General features: G+C 37.4%; 1 pseudogene; it reads right to left on the bottom strand.

The window, feature by feature from the left end:
• Positions 1-597: 597 nt before the first annotated feature.
• On the bottom strand, positions 598-10,830 carry LOC105309646 (annotated as a pseudogene).
• Positions 10,831-15,163: the final 4,333 nt, after the last annotated feature.

Here is a 15,163-nt window from a genome sequence, read left to right as displayed (position 1 = left end):
ATTCACTCTTAGGAAAGAGTAGGGGTCATGGACAGACTAGACAATAGAGAACATTTTGTGAGATTCTGGGACTCTTTCTTTTTTTAAAAAGAGATTTATTAAAGCATCTGATTACAAAGATGGAAAACCATACAAATTAGAAACATGCAACTGTTATCTTCCACAGTCAAGTTAAAGTGTTATATATTTTTCTGTTCTCATAGCTGAAAACTTCAGATAGTATACCCAACTCACTCACCCTGAATATTCAATTCATCCTTGCTGAAATTATCCAGGACAGCAGATAATCAAAATACAAACTATTGTATAACAGGCAAACAATATCAAGACTGTGTCACCAAAACCCAAGCTATGGTCTCCCTAGCAGATTTTCCCTTTTGGAAATTAAAAACATCATTTTTCCCCCAATATAAACAATAGAATACACTATGCATGCAGTATTCGGATACAGTGAAACATACTTCTGAACAACAACAAACAATTGTATTTTTTTCTCATTACAAGGCAATATAGGCTTTTTTTTTTCTTTTGTAGAAAAGTTAGCTATACAGACAAAAGTTAGGTGGTATAGAGTTTATCGACAAAGGCAGAATTTCTTCAGGCAGGTATGTAAGGAGGCGGTGGTCTTTTTCAGGCATCTTCACTGCCATTTCATAAATTGGCCAAAACATACTGTGGAGGTGCTTCAAAGGCAGGGTATAGAGCAATCTCTGCTGTGTTTCTGTTGTTGATGTATTTATTATATTTTCAAACAAAGTTGATTAGGTAAGCCTTCAAAAATGATAAATAAGGCAAAGAACACAAGAACAAGGAACAGGAGGTTAAGGTCCAATGCCAAGAGGTCATCATTACAGGAAAAAATCAAGTAATTGATCCAGATATTCTTTGATTCTTGGCAAATTAATGAGAGAACTGATAGCTACTAGGCAACTGAGAACTAAGTTAAAAAGTTCTTAACAGAAAAATGGAATAAGCCAACCTACTTGATAAAAATTGCTCCATATACCAGCATTGAACTGATTATAGATATAAGAAAAGAGAAAGCAAAAAGAACACAGGCATTATCAGCCATCTTCTCAGACAAATAGTAATGGTCAATGACCATACTGAATGTTGACAGCTGGCATTGAGTTTGGATGAGTTACCTCCACAGTCAGAAAAATTGCCATTAATAGGTTTACCACCATGTTCCAGGTCCCCAGGATGATCATCCCAGTGCAGACATGGCAACAGCTGCAGCCCTGGGAGATGTAGAACCAGTCACTGTGGCTCCTCTTGAAAGTCAGGGGCACTATTGGGAATCTCGCGGGCCTTGTTCTTGGTTGGGCCTCTGACAAAGGCTTTCTGCCCAGGAGTTGAACCCAGATAACCCTGTCACTGTGTCCAAAACCAAACCACACATCTTTAAGCCCACTCCTGGAGCCCCAGCTGGCTCCTTTGCACCTGTGTACTGAGTGCCACTGGGACTCGTGATGCCAATACTTGATGGTTTGCTGTTTGCTCTCTGTTTAGCAGCGAAGCCCTTCAATCAAAAAGGCTAGAACCCTCCTTTTCAGAGACAGCAATGAGGAGATGATGTGACTGAGCCCCACTTTGGGTCCAGTCCTGTAAGAAGACGATCTCAGAAGTGAGATCAGAGGGCAGCTCAGGAAGGGACAGAAAGACAGTAGGGAGCCATTTGGGAAGAAGGAAAGAAGAATGCAAACATGGTGGCTGACATTCTGTACTTCACCCTCTGGGAAGTTTAACCACAGGAAATTAAGCAGCAGGAAGTCCAGAGGTTCCTCCCTGTGATGTAGGTACTTCATTCCTGAGACAACAGAGCATGGGAGTAGATGTTTTTCAAGTGACTCTGATCACATGCAAAAAGCATGCCCAGTACTTAGGTGAAGCTTACTCCTATTTGCTAGACTTTTTCACCCTGCAATTGATGAAGAATCATTAATTCGGTCTAATGCAATGCAATCAATGAATGTGTTCGAAAACACCCATGATGTGTTCAACAATGTGCCGAGCGCTATCCTAATGAACAGAATATATCTGAGTGACTTTGCCCTCCACAGTGTTATAACCTCCTACTTGTGACAAGAGACAAGGGAAATCATGATAGAGGTTAAATGAGTTCAATGTTCCTTGGCAAAAGCACTAGGAATAGGTTCTTCTGCTTGTCTTAGAGTAAATCACTGTCATGTATTCAGTCAGCACCAGGTGTTACAAAGTTCAGGTCCCCATCTTTGCTTGCCTAGATTATGGAACAGTTTCTGACAAATGATTTCCAGAAGGAGGAAAAAATAATAGAAAACATTAATGGACATTGCATGTAACATGAAAAAGAGCCATTTTATAAAATTTTTATAATGTGTATATAGATATCGGGTAATAATGCAACATATTTTGTTTACTGTAGGTCTCTAATCAAAACATAAAAATCAAAAGCATTTAATGAAAGTTGATAATTTATAAAATGAAAGTTATTGATCTTTATAAAATACAAATCTGATCTTATATGCTCTTGCTTAAAGCCCTCAGGAGGCTCCATGGCCATCATTTTAATACGAGTCTTCCATAAGAGGCAGAGTCCTGGGAGAGGCTGGATGACAACAGGACCAAATGGCCTATAGAGTTAGAGGACATGGAGCCCACTCTTAGACTTTTCTATCTCAGAATCCCACCAGAGTTGTCATCCATGCCTAATAGAAGACAACATTTATAGAGCACTTGTTATATGCCAGGTACTGATCTAAGGGCTCTGTATTACTAACTCATTTAATCCTCAGAGTACTCCAATGAGGCAGCAATCCAACAAGTATTGTCCCTATTTTACAAATGAGGAAACCAAAATGACTAGCAAATGTTCTGGTTGTCTATCAATGTGTCATAAACCACCTTAAAACTTTGTATTTAACCCAGCAACCATTTGATTATAAAGCATGGCTTTGTGAGTCAAGACTTTGGGTAGATATGTCCTGGGAGATTCTTTGGGCCCAGGTAGATCGGGATGATTTGCTTTTGTTCAGCTAGTGGTCATATTGGGCTGGTTTGTAGAGCCCAAGATGGCTTCACCCACATGCCTTGATGGGAATGGCTGTAAGTATGGGCTCAGCTAGGCCCCTCTCTCCCCTCTGTAGTCTTAGGGCTCTCCATGTGTTCTCTACACCCATATAGTTGATTCAAGGCTACAAGCAATGAGAAGTGGAAGCCACCAGTTTATTAAAGGCTTGGGCTAGAAACTGGGTCAGGGCCAATTTTATCATATTCCTTGGGTCACAGTTGTCACAGAGTCATCTTAGAGTCAAAGGGAGGGGCATAGACCTCATCTCTTGATGAGAAGAATGTCAAAACTTTGTGGTCATCTTTAACCTGCCACAGTGATAAAGGTAGGATTTGAACCCAGAAATCTGACTCCAGCAACTGCACCCATAAATACCACAGTGCACTGCCTCGTTAGCCTGAACCTGATATTTACTCTTTGATCAACACAGAGAGGGCTGCCTGCATGCAGTTAGCTTCAAATCAAGGGCCTTTCTCTGGCACAAGCTGAATAATTTGGATAATTCTCTCTATTTTATATAGTTGGACACAGCTTAAATTGAGATTTGGACCTGGAGATTTTGCATCATTAACACCTAAAAGTCAGTATCTCTGATTGTTTTAAAAATCAGAATGAGCAAATACAAGCATGCCCTGCCTCATGACTCAGATGCTGTGTGGCTTTCTCTAACACAGGTCTCAGTACAAAAGGGCACGACTTGACCTCTCAGAGAGGCATGAACCCCGGCTGATGAATCTGTCCCAAGAAATCTGCCCAAATATTGATTAGTTTTAGCATTCTTTCATGTTGCTGTGGTTATAGGTGAAAAATTAACTTTCGATGAGAACTCCGTTCCCACCCACACCCACTCTCCACAGAGTAGAACATCACTGAGGTTACTCATCCTCTTTTTAAAATTATATACACTCAAGGATTCTAAAGTAGACAAGTTTAGAAATTCATGTCTTGGTTTTAAAAGGCAACACAATTTAACACCACATTTGTTTTTCATATTCATAAATCTGACTTTATGAAATTATATATTATTCTTTTGTTCTATGACTTTGCACAGCTATTTTCCCAATTACTTTAAAAATTATTTTCCCCAGTTATTTTTGCTTTAAAAAATTTATAAACATGTTAGAAAATGAAAAAAACAAAAAGAAAACAAGCAAAATTTGAAAAATAACAAACATCAAAAGCAACCGGCTTAAAACATTTATCATGTCAATTAACTTTTGTAGGGGTCAATTTTCGCTTTCATACATTTATTCTTTTAGCATATTTATTGAGCCTTTATGTATCAGGCACTGGGGTAGGCACTGGAGACATCTTAAATGGACAGAGCTAAGGAAAATAGATAATAATACTAATAATAGGAAACACATCTAGTATTTGTTAAATGCCAAGCAACATACTTTAATTCTCATAGCAACCATATCAAGTATGTTCTATTCTTAATGTGCATTTTACTGATGAGGAAACTGAGGCACAGAGAGGTTAAGTAACTTGCCTGAGATCTCACAATTAGTAGCAAGAGCTGAGATTTGATCCCATGCAGCCTGTTTCTAAGGAAAGAAAAAGGCCTATGCTCTTAATCTCTATGCTATACTGCCTCTTGTTAGTCAGAAGGTCTCAAAAATGTATAATAACAAACTATAATCTATACCATGCAATAATATATGGGTTACAGAGAATTAAAGTGGAGACAGAGATCACTCTCTGAGAAGGTCATGCTCCTTTGAAATTTTGCTCATTGTCAGGAACAGCATTTTAATAAAACTATTTAGTTAATTATTTACTGTAAGCTTGTTACATGATAGGTATGGCTTTAAGTCTTTTTATTATTAATTCATTTTATCTTGACAATGCACCTCTGAGGTGGGTATAGTAACTCATTTTTTCCTAAGTGGGAAGAGGCTAAGGCTCAGTGGGGTAAGGAGCTTGCTCAAGACCTCACAACTAGAAGTGTCAAGTCATCTGAATCTAAGCCCACACATTGCTTATCTTAATAAAAAGAAAAGGCAAGGCGGTGGTGGTGGCGGTGGCGGGGAGTGTGTGTGGCGAGGGTAGAGATGGGAGAGCTCATGTCTTCCCACTGCCCAAAGACACTCACATCGACTTTAAGGACTGATTTTTCAAGTTGCAAAAGGTTGGAGCACAGAGAGCAAACATTATGGGTAGGACCTAATTCAGAGGCCATAGAAACATTAAAACCAAATGTTAAAAGGCAGAATTTGGTATAGACCACTGGTGTGATATGTGCTTACTCTGCACCTGACTTCCACTGCCAGAGGTGGAGAGTCCAGAAACCCAAGCTGAATGATAACTATCACTAGCTTAAAATTAAATGACCAGCTCCAAATCACAGAAAGTTAAATTTAAAATAAACAATTCTGCTTTTATAGACTTTGGGACTGAACTACAATTGGAAAAAACAATCTTTTCAGCAATTGCTACGCAATTCACCTGGAGGGCAGACAATGCATCTTGAAGGTTTTCAGTGGTCCTTATGGAACACAAGACAGTATGAGGCACATTGGAGAGGACAAATATTTTTTGATTGAGATTAGCATTATTGTGATTACCCATATGTGTATCAAAGCTTCTGGCAAAGTGACAGACCAGAGCTTCTCAAACTTTAATGTGCATGTGAATCACCTGCAATCTTATTAAAATTAAAATTCTGACTTGACGTTCTGGGCTGGAGCTTGAGGTTTTGCATTTCTAACAAGTTTCCAGGTGATGCTGGTGGTCATGTCATAGGACATACATATGCTCCTAGAATTGCAGTGAGGTGGTACACATTTATTAGTATATTTATTTAGGGCCAAATAGGTGCCTTCCCTTTGACTTCTCACTGAATGTTCCCTTTGTGGAGTGTTCAGACAGTTGCTGTTTGCTCTAGCAAACTTCTGTTCTTGAGACAGTCATAGACAGCTTGAGAATTTCGAAAAGTTCTGAGATTGGAAGAGAACTCTCATCACTCTGGCTTGCTTTCTGCGTGCTTTAAGGCAGTAGTTCTGAAAATGTGAGCTCATTAAAAATTTATGCTGACGTCCACCAGAGGGGCCCTACTATGCAGCAGTCTGTCTTCCATCTCTTACTCGCTCATTCCCTACTACATTCCATGACTGTTATTTCAACCCTTTTTCACATTTCTCAAGCCCCTCCTCCTTTTACCCCACTCCTTTGCATCTTATAATCTTTCCTCCTACCTTCCAGACGTGGAGGCCCAAGTTCTTCCATCTATCTTCCTTTTTTGCTTTTTAAGATTTTTATACCCACAATTCAACCCAAAATTTACTTTTATTTTCACCAATTTTTATCATCTTTCTCTTCAGAAAATTAATTTCCTCACCTGTGCTCTTGTTTCTATTTTGACACACCTCTGAGACTGTACCACCAATTATTGTTATTCTCTTATACATTTAGTAACCTCCCTTTACCCTTTCCTTTGCCTTCTTCTCAGATGCTCAGTTCTCACTTTTCTTTTTCTAAATATTTATTAAGAAAGTTAAAAAATATCTGTCAAGTGAAAAGAATTGTATAATGAATTCCCATTCACCCGTCCACTAACTTCGATAATCATTAAAATTTTCTATTTGAGAACATCTTCTTTTGGCCCCTCTCCTTCCCTCAGCTACTACCTTACTTCTTGGTTTACCGATTCTTGACCCAGTCTTGCTACAGAAAGTTCATCAGCAACATATTACATGACTGAATCCATGGGCTCTTTCTCAGGCTTCATTCTTCTTTGACTCTCTGCAGCATTTCACTTCTTCCTGAGGCTCTTCCCACTAAGCAGTTGGAGTCACACTGGTCATCTGTGGAAGGACTTTGGGAGTCAACACTGTGCAGCTTACTCTCTCCCTGGAACTTTCAGGGCTACACTTATTTTCTGAACTTATCACCATGTCGAAACCTTTTATCTTACCTCTGTCCCAGAAATAAAGATGGGACAGTCCTTAAAGATAGTGACTATATCTTCTAGAAAGTTCAAGTCCTTTACTGTACCTAGTACGGTGCCTTCGCTTAATTGAGATACCATAAAATTTTAACTGATAAATTTTAACTATAAAACACAAGATTGGATTGTTTATCTACTTCTTGAACCTATAGTTTTGATCTCCTTTTGGATTAACTATACAGCTAGTTACCTAAGCTTCTAAGTCTAGAATTAACATGCTCTTGTGCTTCCTATGTAATTTTAAATGTGTTTTAAAATTCGAGTTAACACTTAAGAACATTCATTCACCACTTGTTTGCAATTAAATCGAGAGCTACTCAAGTGTACGAGTGTACTTAGCAAGACGGTGTTAGTGATGTGGCTTAACGGGAGCTCAGAAAGGGACAGGAGAGATTAACCTACCTGATTTAAGTATGATACTTTCTCCCCTCAAAAACAAAATAAACACCTGAAAAATGACATCATATTGAACATTTTATGGCAAACGGCTTAGGCAATTACGTTTAGAGAGAGGTATGAGACACAGGAAAACATCAGCCGCTTTCCTTCTTCCATGTGCACACACTGGCTAAGAGTCTTCACGTGGGTCATAATCTCATAGCCACTGTGATCTTTAGGGCCTTCCTCTGCCTAAACTCAGGATACCTCTAGTATTTTCATTCCTGTGAGTTCTGCTCTTGGTGCTTTCAAAAGCTGCCTATAAGCCTCTTGGTTCATGATCACCTGCATAACAAGTAAACAAAACAAAACAAAACAAAACAAAACAAAATGAAACAAAACACCCAAAAAGATTCCCCAAGACTCTCTGGTTAATTTTATGCTTTGTTCTTGTGAAGATGCCTGGGCATCATCCCAAATGGAGCTGTCTTCTTAGACTAAGGTGTGTGAGACTTTGAGGCTAGACTGCTCTGAATTCTTTTGAGAAATCTGACTGGGAAGAGTCCTCAAGTATAAATTCTGACTCTACCACTTAATAATTGTGGCCCTTGTGAAACTACTTAACCTCTCAGAGTCTCAGTCACTTCATCTATAATGTGAGATAATTGGCTATCAAGGGTTAAAAGAGATGATATAGGCAAAGGACATGGGACAGAGTAGCTGCTGATTCACTTATCAATGTGTTCCATAGATATTAGGGTAGGCACTATTTTAGGTGCTAGAGATTCGATGGTAAACAACCTCATTTTCAGGAACATCACATTCTAGTGGGTGTTAATTATTTTTCTTTCTTGCTTTTTCTCTTTCCTTTTTCTTATTTAAAATAAGAACATCTACAGTTATGTCAGGTATACAATATTGTAGAGAAACTAATGCCTGTGATGTTCCAGCCAAACCTAGATCTGCCTCTCTTTGACAGAGTCAAGGTAAATAATGATTTTTATACAGGTCAGTAGAAAATAATTCTGTTCATTGACTTAGTACCCTAATTCTTCTGGCAGAAAGAGGAGACTAGAAAACCCATGCCAGAGGGTAAATTATATTACTTGTACCCAACCTCCAGACCTCGGATCCCTGCCCCGAGTTAGGTGTCAGCCCCTGATAGTCTATCAGAGGGTGGGTCCAAAGCCATTTGAATATTAGCTCCTCAGCGGGCAACAGGACTAAAAGGGGAGATGAACATGGGCAGCTAAGTAGGTCATGGCTATGTCTACAGAATGCTTAATATCTATAGTTGGTGATGGGACAAGTGGGTGGGGTAGGGGAGACAGGGGTAGGGAATAAAGCATGCATTGCTTTTTAAAGAACAAATCTTTTATTTGTTTATTTATTTTATAAAACAAAATTCAGGCATTTGATATCATACAGACCATACACTGACCTTTAAAAAATTAACTGAATTTCATAAGTTTTATTACACATTTTGAGTAGCTCAGACAAAACCAGGATGTGATCAGTTGAGGATCCAGTTCATATCCTCACATCATCTCATGCACCTGTATGCTTATGACTATATTTCATCTTTAATGTGTGTTTATATCATCTCACTCAGTTCTGCCAGGGAGGTGACCAGACAGGTTTTACTATAACTATTTTTCAAAATGGATGAGGTACTGAGACCAGAGAGGTCAAGAGAGTTGCTGAAGTTCACACAGCCAGCAAGTGGCAGAACTAGAATTAGAGTAAACATTCTCTGATGCCCTAGGTGAGGGCTCAGGTGCTTCCATGCAGGGAGAAACAGAATGGCCATACCAGAAAGTCTACCCACACATAACCTCACTACTTATTGCAGACATATAGGGCTGAGCTTCCTGCTCACTCAGCCTCCTCCTCTTTCTTCCTATACCTCCTCAGCCCTAGGTAAAAGTAAACTGAAGAAATGCATATATGGGACTTGATTATTATATGTACTGAAGGTTGGTTTTGTTGGGAAAATATTATCTATTTTCTAATATCCATTTTCTTTGAATCAGTTGGTAATTGCTGTGTAACAAACCACCCCAAACCTTAATGGTTTAAAGTAATGGTACTTTTAATTGTTTATAAATCTACAATTCTTCTGCTCTTAGTTGGGCTTTCTCATGTGTCTGAGGTCAGTTTGGCAGGTTGGCTAGGAGGAGACTGATTTCGGGTGGCCTAGGCTGGGACAACTAGACTTTCCTTCAGTTGGTCTCTCATCCTCCTGCAGGTATTGAGGCTTGTTTAACTGACAGTGGCAGAGTTTTGAGAGAGACTGAATGCGTGCAAGGTCTCATTTTGCTGTATTATATCAATCGAAGCAAGTCATAAGACCTGCCCAGATTCAATGGGTAGCTAAATAGACTTCCCTAAATGAGAGGGTCTGCAAAGTCAAATTGCAAAGGAAGGCCATTAATTGGATTTGTCATTTCAATCAATCTGAGGATTCCAACCATGACTACCATGAAGACATGTAGGAATGAAGCTGTTATACTACCGGATTTCTCAAAAGAATTTGGAAATCATATAAAATATTCCAACATGAGAGCAACTGAAAACAATTAAACCTTTAAGAAACACTGTGTATGAACCTTGGAATTAGAACTCACAGTTCTATTGATTACATGTGCTACATTGCCCGGGGTAGTTCTGGCTACTGTACTTGTTTTGACCAAATGTGGAAGGACCAAATGTTAAATTAATGTTTATCCAAAATTGAGGCCAAAACCAAATATCAGCTTCATAAAGTAAACATGAGGGATATAATAATGAACCTGAAACTTACCAACAAACTTAATTTTCATTGCAACTTTATTATTTGAATTTTAAATAGACTGAATTTAGATGTCTGACCAGCATCAGATCAATAATTACTCAGCGCTGGCTACTGTTAGATTGCTGCTGCTGTAGCCAGTATTCTACATGTTCATCACACTAAATAGATGCTCATTTTAAGTGAAGCTGAAGATATTTGGGGATACCTCACTATTATCTAATACTTTTTTACTTCATAGCATTTTTAAATTATTTATTTAAGGTGTACAACATGATGATTTGATATATGTATACATAGTGAAACAATAGTACAATCAAGCTAATTAACATATTATCTCCTGAGATAGTCACCATTTTTTTCTTGTCATGAGAACACCTAAAATCTACTCTAGCAACAAATTCTAGTATTCAACACAATATTGTTAACTATAGTCACCATGTTGTATATTAGATCTCTACTCATCCTATATAACTGTAACTTTGTACCCTTTGACCAGCAACTCTCCATACCCCCCACCCCACCCCAGCCCCTGTAACCACCATTCTACTCTCTACTTTTATGTATTCGACTTTTTTAGATTCCACATATAAGTTAGATCATGCATTTTTTTCTTTCTGGCTTACTTTGCTTAACGTAATGTTCTCCAGGATCATCCATGTTGTTGTGAATGACAGAATATCTTTCTTTTTAAAGGTTGAATAATATTTGATCAAAGATAATTTATCATAGGTGTCATAGTGTGATTTTGGAGTTTCACTCACCTATAACATTTTGAAGTGGTTAAAGTTATCTTTATAATTTTAATTCACCCTCCCAATATGTAAAGAACTTCAAAATAGGACTTTTCTTTGAAAGATGCATGGCCTAAGTACAATTTAAATAATGAAAAATTAAATGCAATTCTGAAAGGTTATTTTATTTAATGTTATGAAAGTTAGTACACTAATTCATTCTACAAAGGTTAGAATTATTGCATAAATTGTCAATTGATTTCCCTGTTGATCTAGTTAGTAGTTCTTAATAATTGTTTTGTATATAAAATAAACAGCTTTCACAATCATAATTAATTATTTTTACATTTTATACTTGCAGTTGTAAATGTGTACATTTATATTCTAGCTCTCCAATAGAATGTTAATGAAAATAACACATCCATAGAGTCTTCATTCTAAGTTATATCCAAAATGTTTGCCTGTATTTCAAAGCGAATATTCAGATATAAGATATCTAGATGACATGATATGCTGTGGCAGATTGTGTTTTCTAGTGATGACTGTACCAGTATATATCCCATCCCACATGCTCTTCCCACAGTGTGCCAAAGATAGGTCAGGTTTATGCTCCTTCCCTCGAAATTGCTGTAAGTGATTCTGAGGCTAGGTCATAAAAAGGCAATACCACTTCTGTCTGGTTCTCTCTCTAGGGACTCTTATCCTTGGAAGCCAGCTACTATGTTGTAAGGAAGCACACATCTGAACATTCCAGCCAACAGCTATGTGCAGTGCCGACAACCTCATTGACTACCAGACACATGCGTGAACAAGCTTTTGCATGATTTTAGGCCTCAGTCTTCCAGTTTTCCAGCTGTGGCCACAGACATGGTGAAGCAGAAACAACAGAAACTGTCCTTCTATGTATGTTCTGTCTGAATTCCTGACCCACAGAAAATATGAGATATAATAAATGATTATTGTGACTTTACACCACCAAATTTTATTATGCAGCTAGAGTAACACATGCTTTATAATCAAGGTTGCCAGATAAAATATAGGGTGGCCAATTACATTAGAATTTTAGATAAACAATGAATATCTTTTTCAAGTATGTCCCATGCAATATCTGACCCAGGCACTTAGCCTTCCTAAAGCTGAGACCCAAGCAGAAAAGCAGATTGTGGCTGACTGCGACGGGAACTGAATGTCTCTTCATCCTGTGGATCAGTCTCTCTGATCCCCAGGCCCATTCATATGGATTACTTCAATTAGAGTTGATCAACAGCCCTAGAAAATTAGTTCTATTTTTTATTTTTTAAATTATTTATTTTACTTTTTAAAATTTTTTTAAAAAATTTGTTTTTAATTTTTCAATTTCAGCTGATATATAATATATTAGTTTCAGGTGTATAACATAGTGATTATACTTTTATATAACCCCTGTAAGTCTAGTACACATCTGACACCATACATAGTTATTACAATATTAAACTATATTCCCTATGCTGTACTTTACATAAAAAATGTGTATATATATATATACATATATATATATGTATATATATATACACACACACACATATATTTTTTTATTACGCAACTGGGCATCATGCCTCTTAAAACATTGGCCTTTTCTTTTTTTAAAAAATTTTTTTTCTAATAAGGAAAAGCAGATGAAATGAGATGATGTCTAGGGATTTGTTTCAAAATAGCCACTGGTGTGTAGGTGAGTATAGAGACATAGCAACACTGACCAGGGCTAGGAATTTGGTGGTTGGGAAGCTGGTGATGGCTACACTGTTTGACTATTCTCTCTCTCTCTCTCTCTCTCTCTCTCTCTCTCTCTCTCACATACATACACACACATATATATATAGATATATAAATATATATGCACACACATACGTATATATGTATATATATTTTCTCTGTATATGTACCTACACATATATATGTACATATTTGAAGTTTTCCTTAATAAAAAGTTAGAAGAAGAGAAGGAAGGAACTGTATATATATACATATATATATAATATAGCTAAGACTATTCTATGCTCTAGAGCTAGAAAGAGCTTTCTAGAGCTAGAAAGTCATCTACCCATATATTAGATAATGGAACTTGGTGAGGCAGAGACCAAATGAAGACCATGTAAATGCAGCACTTGATCTCAAGCCTTCTGAATTCTATATTAATGTTTCACATGGGTCACATTATACATTAGTCTTTAATCATCCTGTCCCACATATCATAATTTTACAATTATCAAAAGTTTGGAATCTACGTTTAAAGAACTATGTTCCTTTGGATCTCAAAGAAAATGCAGACAAAGAGCAGAATGTTTGATTTATTTAAGTCATAATGGAAAAACATTCACATTTAAAATACAATTTTGTAAATAAAATGTGCAAAATGTATAATAGGTGCATGTGCTTTACATATAAATGTAGTCAGTACATATTCTAAAAACATAATTACTTATAACTTTCTCTGATTAATTTCCTCCTGTCCCCAACCCCCACATACATACACACACATTCACACACTCACAAACACACATGTACACAGTTGGTTAAATTTATCTTGACTTTGAATTCAAACAGCACATTTTTTTCCTGTCACATGTCACTTACTACTTAATATTTGATTTACCCATATATCTTACATACCTCTTTATTAATCCATTTAACAAATATTTGGTTGAGTGACAATTCTGTGCCCAAGAGTTTCAGTTTTACAATGGTAAGTAGAAGCAGACTTGGTCCATGCCTTCATGGGGCTTAGTGGGAGGGAAAAAGTAGGCAAATAAAATAAATAAATAAATATTGAGATTAAAAACCTATAAAGGAGTCAAACAGAATAGGAAGATAGAGAATACTGAGGTGAGTAGGGAGCACTGAGGATATGATCAACATTGTCAGGATGTTCAGGGATGTTTGCAATGAGATATGAAGGGTGACAGGGGAAACTCTTTCCAGTTAGAGGGAACAGCATGTATGGAGACCCTGGGTGGGAAAATTCTTATCCCAATGTAGTTAGAGGGCAATGAGCAAAGATGATACTGTAGTTGAATCGAGGGCAAGTGCAAGATTATTTGGGGCCTTGAAGCCATGATCTGAGCTGGGGTTTTAGTTCAATCAATGGGAGGCTACTGAAGTTTTGAGTAGAAGAGTGACATCACTTTGGTTACTGTGTGGGGAATGGATAAGGGCAAGACAAAGATAAAAGTCAGGAGACCAGATAGAAGATCACAGTAGTGGCCTAAGTGAGTCATATTGAAGTTGGTAGTGGCAGAGAAGTGGCAATTTTGAGATATAATTTGGAAGTAAATATGACAAATTTATTGAAGGGACACAGGGAAAGAGAAAGCCAAGAATATTTCCCAGGTTTTAGATTGGAGCAACTGTGTCTATAATAATTCCATAGATGAAGATAATTCAAGGAAGAAAAAGCTGTTTTCTTTATTTCTCTCTCAGGGGATCGGGAGAGAGTAATGATTGTTCTGGTAAGTGACATGTCCTTACTAAACGATGAGCATATTGCAGACCCAGAATCAAATCTCCCATCACCAAATCTCCCATCACCATGTTCTGAGAGCATAGCTTGGTGCCCACCACACAGGTAGGCACTGAAAAAAGTTTATAACTGTGTGTGCAAACAAGTAGAATTCAAGTAGAGAGGAGCACCTGGAGATTTCTTCAGCACACAGGATTTAAAAAGAACAACTTAAAATAACTATTGGTTATTTTCATCTATATTATATTTATATATTTAGGGGCTATGCCCTTTTAAAATTTGTAGTAAAATATGCATAACATAAAATTAACCTATTTAACCATTCTTAAATGGTCAGAGGCATTAAATACATTCACACTGTTGTGCTACCATCACCATTATCATCTCAGACCTTTTTCATCTTTTCCAGCTGAGACTGTGTACCCATTACACACTAACTCCCAATTCCCCCTGACCTTAGAAATTACTATTCCACTTTGTGTCTCTATGCACTCAAGCACTCTAGGTACCTCATATAAGTGCAATCATACAATATTTATCTTTTCATGTCAGGCTAATTTCACTTGGCGTGATGTCTTTAATATTCATCCATGTTGTAGCGTGGGTCTGAATTTCCTTCCTTTTGAAGAGCCTCGTGCTTTTTATAGAAGCTAAAACAACTATGCTTTGTAAGAATGTTTAAATTGAAATGTTTTCCTCAAGTGAATGGCAATGGGCAGTAGAGGGTCCTGGTTCAACAATCTGCTCCTTTGAAGAACAGTGC

This window comes from Pteropus vampyrus, unplaced genomic scaffold (genome assembly GCF_000151845.1).
Source record: "Pteropus vampyrus isolate Shadow unplaced genomic scaffold, Pvam_2.0 Scaffold814, whole genome shotgun sequence".
NCBI classification, from domain to species: domain Eukaryota; kingdom Metazoa; phylum Chordata; class Mammalia; order Chiroptera; family Pteropodidae; genus Pteropus; species Pteropus vampyrus.
This window is presented reverse-complemented; position numbering and strand designations above follow the sequence as displayed.